This window comes from Ascaphus truei, chromosome 6 (genome assembly GCF_040206685.1).
Source record: "Ascaphus truei isolate aAscTru1 chromosome 6, aAscTru1.hap1, whole genome shotgun sequence".
NCBI classification, from domain to species: Eukaryota; Metazoa; Chordata; class Amphibia; order Anura; family Ascaphidae; genus Ascaphus; species Ascaphus truei.
In genome coordinates this window covers 85,903,101-85,914,186 of record NC_134488.1, presented here as the reverse complement: position 1 = coordinate 85,914,186, position 11,086 = coordinate 85,903,101, and positions in this window count along the sequence as shown.

The following is an 11,086-nucleotide window of genomic DNA, read 5'->3' as shown; positions in this document are numbered from 1 at the left end:
ATTAACTAACCTATAACTAATGTAGATATTTATTTCAATGGCTTTCACCGTAATGTTTTTGGACGTACGTGTTTAAATATATCTTAAACTGTGAGACAACTGCTTAAAGAAGTAGAGAAGCTGTTACTTAATTTTTCAACTGTAAAAAAATAAAAATAAAAAAAAATTCCCATTTAAAAAGAAAATGCTGTGTAGGGTCAAAGTTATTATAGGAATATGTCCCCTCCCTAGCAGCATTGCAGGTTTGTGTAATATAGACACTGTCCAGTAAAAAAAAATGAGAGGCAATACTGGACATGTATGTGTTCGGTATTACCTCTCTGTACCTAGTGACCTGACTGTCTTGGGGGGGGGGGGGGGGGCATGGGATTTCCCGAGCAGGAAGAGAGCAGGGCTGTTGCTAGGAGGTGTCAGGAGCCTGGGGGTGGGGCCAAGGAGAGAAGGAAACCATGTGGAGCGGTGAGTGAGTGTGTGTGTGGGGTGGTGGGGTGGTGGGGTGGGGGGGGCGGGGGGTCTCGAGCGCGTCGCACCTTTAACCATTGTGTCCAGTATTTTTGGAGAAGCTACCTGGCAACCCTAGTAACATTTCCTATATGATTTTAAATTAAATAGTTAGGACAGGTATCATAGTGATATCTCACTGCATGCCTTATTCCAAATATTTCTGTCAGGCACAAGCAAAGAGAACCTAGCCTTAATTATGAGCCTCTATATCAGTGGTTTTCAACCTTCTTTTGGCTAAGGAGCCCTATAATTATATTGGGAAATTCTGCAGAACCCCAACCCTCAAGATAGCGGGTCTGAGATCAGGTGCATTGTAAGGAACCCCAACACTCTCTAATAGCGCGACTGAGATGCAATTTCAATAGTTGTGCCGCAGGAGGAAGCCACAACCTCTATATTAACAAACAATTGGTTAACTGAGGAAGAAGTTCATAGGTGGCTTGATAAAATTAAAGTAAGGCACTCCAAGAGTTCTTAAGGAGTTAAGTTCAGTAATAGCCAAACCATTACATTTAATATTCAAGGACTCCTTTTCCACAGGCTCAGTACCACAAGATTAGCATAAAACAGATGTGGTGCCTATATTTAAAAAAGGAGCTAGATCAAGTTAAATGGGGATATATTAGGGGAATCCTTGATGGAGAAGGATTTAGGAGTGCTTGTAGACAGCAGGCTTAGCAATAGTGCTCCAAAGTCATGTAGTAGCTGCAAAGGCAAACAAGATCTTATATTGCATTAAACGGGCAATGGATGGAAGGGAAGTAAACATAATTATGCCCCTTTATAAAGAGTTGGTAAGACCACACCTTGAATATGGAGTACAATTTTGGGTACCACTCCTTAGAAAAGACATTATGGAACTAGAGAGAGTGCAGAGAAGAGCCACCAAATTAATAAAGGGGATGGACAATCAAACTTATGAGGAGAGGCTAGCTAAATTAGATTTATTTACATTAGAAAAGTGGCGTCTAAGAGGGGATATGATAACTATACAAAAATATCCTGGGTCAATACAAGGAGCTTTCAAAAGAACTATTCATCCCAAGGACAGCACAAAGGACTCAGGGTCATCCCTTTGGCCTCGTCCAGGGTGGGTAGAGGCACGCTGGCGCTCCAGCGCTGCGTCCTGCTCGGTCGTGCTTTTCCTGGCCGGCTAGGTGCGCGCGTCTGGTGGCGCGGCCTCTACGTCACGGAGCTGGTTCGTCCTCATTGGGCGAACCGCTCACGTGATGCGCTTGCGAGAGGCAAATTCAAATTTGCTCGCTCGGCAAGCGGCTGAGCGCCGAGCAGGCGCACCCGCCCGCTCACGCAGGACACGTGCATTGTCGCAACATGTCTAGCGTGAGTGTGCACGCCCGCTCAGAGCCACCCTGGATGAGCCCTTAAGGGTGGAGGAAAGGAGATTTCACCAGCAACAAAGGTGTCAGGATCAGGCTTAAACTGGAGGGGACAATAATACATAATGCAAAAACCCCGGCGCTTATAATAACAACAGTTTACCCCAGTCCAATGAATTGTCCATATAGCTTTAAAAGTTCTCTTGGTGATTCAAGCGAAAATGAAGTGGTGAGTCTGCTGCTGGCTGGCACCCCCAATGATCCTCCTACAGATAAATAAATAAGGGAAAAGAGACCATTGTGCAGCAACAAGCACCAGGTTTCAGTTCTATGGACTAGAAGGTTGTCAACTTACAAGATAAATACTGTTTTGTTCAGTTGAGAGAATCTGTGCTTTAGCCCACGTTTTCTCCTAGACTTCACAAATCCCACGTGTTGTCAATCTTTAGTCAGCCCCATCTCCTGGTTTACCACAGCTTGTACCCAATAGTAATCTCTGTGGATCCCCAGAAAGGAAATGACATAGGAGATAATAGTGCAGATTGCTAGAATATTTAATATGATAAAAAACAGCCAAATGTTTACTTACATAAACTTAGCTGCTGTAGAACGACTGACAATGTGCCGTCCGCAGCTTGTAACGGGTATAAGGTAAGGTACACTGAGCTGTAGGCGCTCTCACTGCTCACAGCTCCAATGCCGACGCTGTCCTCTGTGCAACTGACTGACGTCACACGCTGGCGCCACCTCAACCCTCCTTGCCGACGGACACCTCAGTCTCTCAACTCCTCCTTCCCCAAACGCGTTTCGTGACGTAAAAGTCGTTACTTCATCAGTGGTATGGGGGAGTTCTCAGACACTGGTGATATTTATACCATAAGGAGCGATATACACCCCTCATGTTAAAATCAATTATGTGCAATAAAATGCACCTATACTATGCAGCATAAATACTGCCACTAGGGTTAAAGTAACCCTGGGATTTAGTGGCAATCCTCTAGCAAAAATAAAAGGTGATCTTATTACAGTTTTACTCTCAAACGAACAATTAATCAATATATGAAGTATTAATCAATATATGGAAATGAATTCAGATTGACTAATCAGGTGGGGACATAGACTGCTCAATCCATTAGAAAGGAGGCCAAGTCAAATTCTATATTCAGGCCATTGGGTGACAGACAACAAATATCCTGGGATTCCTCACAAGAAAACTGGTGCTACAAATTGTCCACAAACAAATACCATCCATATTCCAGAGCCATAATAGCAACAATTAGCATAAATAATAGAACACTCTTAAGGTCCAGTGTCCCAATGTAAACATAAGTGTTTCTTTGACTCCCCACTTCAATCGTGCCACGTGACAAACAACGGGAGGGGTATATGATGGTAAGGAGGAATTAAAGCAGCGATACCGCGGTGTTCCCTGTTCGGGACTACCCGCTAAGTAGCCGCTACCCTCCGCCACAACCCTCCTAACCCGGTGTCACCCACGATTGAGCAGACCTCACTGCGGAGGTAGGGGAAGGGAGAATATGAGAGGTATTCACTCACATTCTTGACGCGCCGGGTCTCCGATCAACGATGACGTCAGGGACCTAGTCTTGACGCGCCGGGTCTCCGATCAACGATGACGTCAGGGACCTCTGAACCGAAAGAGGAAGTCAGCGTGCTCCAGCCAATGTAATTCAAAGCAAAAAATGTAGTGTTGAGGCGGTCACTGCTGCCGCAAGGGGATAGAAGCCACACATAGTAAAAATAAAATATTCGGTTTATTAGTGCATATATACACACAAAAAGTCTGCTACAGAGCGAACTCTGACGCGTTTCGTCACAGCAGTGACTTTATCAAAGAGTCTTTGATCACTTTGATAAAGTCACTGCTGTGACGAAACGCGTCAGAGTTCGCTCTGTAGCAGACTTTTTGTGTGTATATATGCACTAATAAACCGAATATTTTATTTTTACTATGTGTGGCTTCTATCCCCTTGCGGCAGCAGTGACCGCCTCAACACTATATTTTTTGCATTGGGTGACAGAGTTCTCAAGACATAAATCCAAAAGGTCTCCCTCTTGGACAAATAGTTGAGTCTGTCACCCCCCCTCCAATTAGCTTTAGGACAATCTATTCCCCTATTCTCCTGATGAAGTCTCGCTTGAGACGAAACGCGTAGAGATTGCTGTGGAGCCTACTGTCCAGTTTATATATTTTATTTGCACTCATCTACATTATTGCACTCCTGCTGCTTTGCTAGCATTTTGCTACCAGCCATTCAGACATTTGAGTTCCTGTTTACATTGTGAACTCTCCCCGGCTGAAACCTCGCTGACATCATCGAGTTCACGCGAGACTCTATTCAGTGTATGCTCTGTGTAGCACCGGAGAGAGGGGAAGGCGGTGCCCCTCGTGGCTTTCGGTCCCTGCCAGGACCTAGAGGGGCTATTGTGGCAAGACACACCGCGGACATCACACCGAAGTCCTCCTCCTTGGGTTCCTGCGTCTGAACGGGCTGAGTTGTACTCAAAAACGCATTTTTTTCAGCTTTGTTTGTGAGTGTGCATTTTTATCCCTTACTCCATAAATTTTTTGTTATACAATTTTACGCTATGAGTGCGCCTGTTTTTTCTGTGTTTATATATATATATATATATATATATATATATATATATATATATATATATACACACCACACATACACCCCACATATATACCACACATACACCACACATATATATATATATATACATACCACACATACACCACACACATATATATATATATATATATACAGCACACACATATATATATATATATACACACACCACATACACACCACATACACCACACATATATATATATATACTGTATATATACACCACACACACATATATATATATATATATATATATATATATATATATACACCACACATATATATATATATATATATACACCACACATATACATATATACAAACACACATACATCACACACACACACGCACATATGCACACACACACACACACACATATATATATATATATATATATATACATACACACACACACACACACACATATATATAGATATATACATACACACACACACACACATATATATACACACACACACATATATATATATACACACACACACACACACACACACACAGACACACACACCTCTGTGCTGGCGCTGTGCTGGTCTGGTGGCTCTCCTATCCACCGACACAGTAGGAAAAAAAAAGGCTGCAGCCCCATTGGATAGGAGCGGTCACGTGACCGCTCCTCCGCTCCCCCAAGCGTCAAAATTTCAAACTCTTCTGTCTCTTCTGATTTTCTCAGCCTCCGCACGCATCAGCAAGCATGCGGAGGCAGAAACTATAGCCGCGCTGATTACAGATGCAGAGGCTTTGTGCATCTGTTCAGCGCGGCTCAGCCCGCCTCAGCGACGCTGATTCCACTATGTCCTGGGCCTAAGACTGTATGAGCACCCTATACACTTACCACATGTGAAATAGCCCTTTAATTTGGCTTACCACATGGTATTTTGTTTTCTGGGCCCACTAAGGGGGCAACTGGGCGCCAGCTTGTTTTTTAGATTCTGAGCACGTTTATACACAATATGTGGATGAGTGGGTAGTATAGTTTTTAAAATGGGATCTCTAAGGAGAATCCCCCAATGTTTATTTAAAATTTTATTTATCTCAGGGGCCATGCTGTTAAACTTGGTGATAAACGGTATGAATTCTCCCATTTGATCTCTTTTGTTTTTTTGTGGTTGATAAGAGATGTCCTATCAATGTCCCTGACAGTAAGGAGGGCTTGATTGACCCTATCCCTATTGTAATCTCTCTCAATGAATTTCTCTCTGAGAGTATTTAGCTGTTCAGTGCATATATGATCTTGTGAGCAATTTCTTTTAATTCTTAGGGCCTGTCCCTCTGGGATATTTTGTATCTATCTAGGGTGGTCGTGGCTTGACGCCAAAAGATATATTTTTGTGTCCACCTCTTTGTGGTATGTTTTGGCATGTACCACACCACTCTCCACATACAGGGTGAGATCCAAGAAATTAATGCTGTTGCAGTCACTAATACATGTGAATCTAATGTTGTAATTATCATTCAGATGTAATTTAAACAAGTCTAGTTCTTCCATTGTACCCCTCCAGACACAAAGCACATAGTCGATAAACCTTTTCCAGAGCACCAGGTTTGCACCATACGGATTACCACTCCATATGTGGCTCCGCTCCGACATGGCCATGAATAAATTTGCGTAGCTGGGTGCAAACCTGGTGCCCATCGCGGTACCGCATGTCTGAAGGAAGTATTCTCCATCATAGTTTAAATAATTATGTGTGAGAATATGGTTAATCCCCTCCAGGATGAATGACTTTAAATTCTCATCGACATTGACATCTTCCTCTAGTGTTTGTTGAATTGCTCTTAGACCATCACTATGTTTAATAGTGGTATAATTTTAAACTGGAGGGGAGACACATTAGGGAAAGGCTCCAGGCCCCGCCCCCATGATGAGACGGGCAGCGTATGTCACACGCCACCAGCGCGCAGGCGCCGCGTGGCCCCGGGCGGACAAGGGGATAACACTGTTATCAACTGCTCCACACCTGTAGGCCTTCTTCCCCGGCAGTACACTGTTTACGTCTGACAACTTATTGCTCACAGCCTCCTGCTACTCCACCATTGGCTGCTTGTCCTTTATAGGCTCAGCCAGCCCTCTTGCAAACTGGCTGAGCATAAACTCTGTTCTTGTGACTTGTGCTTACCTCAAGCTTTTGCTGTCCTGCTCCCTGTATATTGACCGCAGATTGCACCCGGACTCCTGCCTTCTCTGACCCCTGGACCACGGCTACGGATATGACGATTCTACATTCTATACCCCTGGACCCCGGCACCGCACAAGGACAACCCAATCTCTGCAATCCTAGACCACGGCAAGTACCTCGACCAATCTGACTTCACCTACCCTAACCCAGCTACACAACTACCGCTCTGCACTCTGGACTTGGCTGCTCGGTTGTAGGTCGGTGGCTACCAACATCCCCACCTCAGCTTAACGGTCCTGCCTTGTTTTTGGTGAGCACACGTTACAAAAGGAAAGGGTTCTTTACAGTAAGGGCAGTAAAAATGTGGAATTCATGGAACCTGGATGGTAGATACAATAGATTTTTCAAAAAAAGGTTAGACATCTTTTTAGAAAGGGATGGTATACAGGGATATACCAAATAAATAAACATGGGAAGGATGTTGATGCAGGGAGTAATCTGATTGCCAATTCTTGGAGTCAGGAAGGAATGTATTTTTCCCCTTATGAGATATTATTGGATGATATTTCACTCTCTAATAGTGTGTCTGAGATGAGATGCATTGTAAGGAGCCCCAACCTCTCTAATAGTGCCTCTGAGATCAGATGAATTGTAAATTCTTCTGTATTTGGTACAATTTTCAAATGACCAGAAAATTGCAGGGAACCCTATAGGGATACCATGGGAACCCCTGTTGAAAAACACTGCTCTATAAAATGTATGAGCAACTGGAAGGAAGTGCTTCATGCAGCATACACGTGTTTTTTTGCTCTGTGACCATACCAGGTTTTAGAAGTAACCAATGCAATTGCATAAAGTGCACAAGCAGAATGTGCATATAACTAGTATGTTGGATGTTACCTTAAAAAACCTGGTCTGGCTCAGAGCCCGGTGGAGAGGTTTGGAACAGTCTCTAAACCAGTGGTTTCTCAACCTTTTATAAGCAGGGGCACACCTGAATGATTTAAAAAAATATCAAGGCACTCCTGCTCTTCAGACCTCACTTACATGCAACACACCCTCCTTTTCACAAGCACACACCCACCCTTCTTCTTACACCACACTTTTCCAGTCCATGCACAAAGCACTAGCCTCCTTTAGCCTCCCCACACAAAGCCCTCACTCCCTCCCACACCCGTGAAATATGTCAGCTGCTCCGCGGGCGCATCCTGCGCTATTTGGAGATGGAGAGGCTCCGTTCTCTCCTCTGTGCCATGCTGAGAGAGGAAAGACGGATCGCACCATCTACATACAGCTGGCAAATTTTAGCCCGGGGAGCAAGCCCCAAAAAAACTGGCCCAAGAACCAGGCGGCCCACACACACTATATACAGATGCGCATACCAGATACACGCACCAGACACAGATGTGCACACCAGATACACACAACATACACAGACGCACACACACCAGATACACACACCATACACAGATGCGCACCCTAGATACATGGACCATACGTAGACGGACACACTAGATACATGCACCATATACATGCACCATACACAGACGCGCACACACCAAATACACGCACCGTTGACATGCACCATAGACATACAAACGTTCAATAAAAATGCCCACCATATACATATGTACACACATTATACATATGCACGGACACGATACACACACAAGATGAACGCAGCATGAACAAACACTACATGTCCAAATCACACACATCACACAAACCGTGCACCACAAATACTATGCATGTAAAGCTGAACCCTATTATAACGCGGTGCTCGGGGTCCACATAATGAGACCGCGTTATAACCGGGATCGCGGAAAAAGAAATGTCTGCCACGATCAGGGGTTCCGCATCCGCCGGAGGGGGAGAACTGGGATAACTCTCCCAGCTGTCCCAGACCACTCACGCTGCCCTCATTAGGCCCCGCTCTCTCCTGCCCCTATACCGCCCTCGCCACCCCCCCAGTCTCCCTGCTGGAGCCTGCGGCCCGAGACCTCACCTGAGCCGGGATGTCCTGCGGAGACAGACAGGAAGTTCCTAAAGACAGGTTGGAGGGGTGTGTGTGTGTTTGTCAGACAGGGTTTGTCAATGAGGCAGATAAGATACAGGTTTGATGGGTAACCGATTAATGAAACGGACACCCCTGCACAGCTTCAAATGGAAGATGAAGATACTAATGATGTGTTTCAACAACAGATAGGTGGAGTGTGTTAAGCGAGCCCCCAGTTAGGGAGGCGCAGACCTCCCCCCCACGCACCTCACTACCCGCCTCTGCCCGTTGGATTTGCTATTAAATAGTAACATAAAATGAACATGCTGATCACACGACACTTCTGAAAAGATTAGTGGATTCTTCCCCCTCGAAAATTTTGACATGCAAGTTTTGTTTTTCAGTTGCACGGGTCAGGAATTTGGTCATAAAGCAGGCCAATCTGAATCATTATCTTTCTCTGCTAAAAACAAAAGTTCTTGGTTTTCATATATCATATTTTCTTTAATTTTTTACAAAGTGAGTGTCACGGTAGCTAGTAATAGGTTATAATACACACCAAAATATCTGGGTTAAATTGAACACATCTTAGATATAATAAATATAGTTTATTCCTTAGATAGGTGAACACACAAGATGATACAAATAACAGACAAGAAATAACACTTACTTAGGGTTGGACAATGAAGCAATCAGGATACAGGATTGGCAATTCATTCAGCAATACAGATTCAAATGAAGACATCACGAAAAGACACGAAGACAATGGGTATAGGGCTTACACTCGTTTATATGGAGTTTCAGCCCCCATACCTTAACCTTGGGGCGCCTGAATGTCTAGCGGACTCCATTGAAGTCAGGCAACCCTTCTGCCTGTAAGTGTGAATTATGACACTTACAGACCACTCAGGCTCTGCGTTCCCCCGCCCTATTGTACACAATCAGAGTGGTCAGCCTTTGATCAGAGGGTTTATTGTAGACCACTTGTCTCCCCCCTGAACAGTAACATAAAGCAGAGCCAGTCATTTTCCCGGGCTTTTATACCAGCCTTGCAAAACAGTATATTCTTTAATATCTACCTATATTAAAATAATCCGTTCTGTGGGTCTGAACGGGCTGAAATTTGGCAGGTCCTCATGCCGGAGGACCCTTGCCATGGTGGCTAAGTTTCAGCCTTCCACGACCCCCAGAACCGGAGATACAAAAACAAGTTTAAATCCCCTATTAACTTTAATGCAGGATTCTCCGCTATGGCTAAAAGAAATCTCTCCTTTTCACTCTCCCATTGAAATCAACGGGCTCTGCCGCTATAGGCTTTCAATGGAGCAACTCCGCCGTTGAAGTCAATGGGCTCCGCCGCTATAGGCTTTCAATGGAGCAACTCCGCCATTGAAGTGTATAGGAAAACCACAATTTTTCACATTTGCCCATACTCCGTCTGCTTGATCGGAGAGGGCTGGAAATGGCCATGCAGTCATGCCGGAACAGTGACTATATGCGACCAAAATCCCAACCCTCTGGTACTCACAGAACCGGAGATATAGGCTTACACTTTTTACCCTTTCGGACTTAGCCGTTTTAAAGCCACGCGGCTTTCCCCCATTGGAATCAATATGGCCGGCGCCGCCATAGGAAATGCATGGGCCGGCGTCGTCATAGGATTCAATGGGACCTCCGCTCCCATTAGAGTCAATGGCGCGACCCTCGTGGCGAGCGCGACCCTTTACGGGGGTCCTTCATTCTCGGACCCGGTGGGGGTCGAGTGTGAGGGTTCCTAGGGTCTAGGGACAAAAATAATTTTATTTCTGGGTGCCCTAGAACCTAAGTTTCCCACACAAATTGTAGTTGAACTTGAACTAATGTGATCAAAAGCTCTTTTTCAGATATTGTATCCGCTTCTGCGGTCTGTGGTTTGGATGGCTGCCAACCCGTTCCTGGAGGTCGGCGTCGAGGAATCCCCATTGAAATGAATGGCTCCATTGACTTACAATGTGGAACCGCCGCTTCTCCTCTCGCGCGCCACCTGCAGGTCTTCTGGTGAAAATGGACCGAAATCACCAGTTTCCCCATAGGATCGCATTGAGCTGCAATGGCGACCTATGGAGAGCTGCAAAATGGAGCCTGCAAAGGCGAGAAAATGGAACAAAGGGCTATAATCACTCCTTAACTATTAACCCTTTCCCTCTCGCATTATTCCCAGTGTATGTGTTGGTGCAGACACTGGAATGGGAACAATACACATTTACAGGGGAATACACATTTGGGGCTGGAGCAGGGTAAAAACACATTACTGGACCGCAGTCCAGTTAACCCCTTGCTTCCCAAGTGGGAGCAGGGGGTGGCCAAATGGGGTGTAACCCCTTTAATACCAGGCCAAACCCCCTCTCCCATGACAGTGAGGTTGTTCATCACTTTTCAACAGTCCCATTTGACCTTTTGTTTTGTTTTCATTTC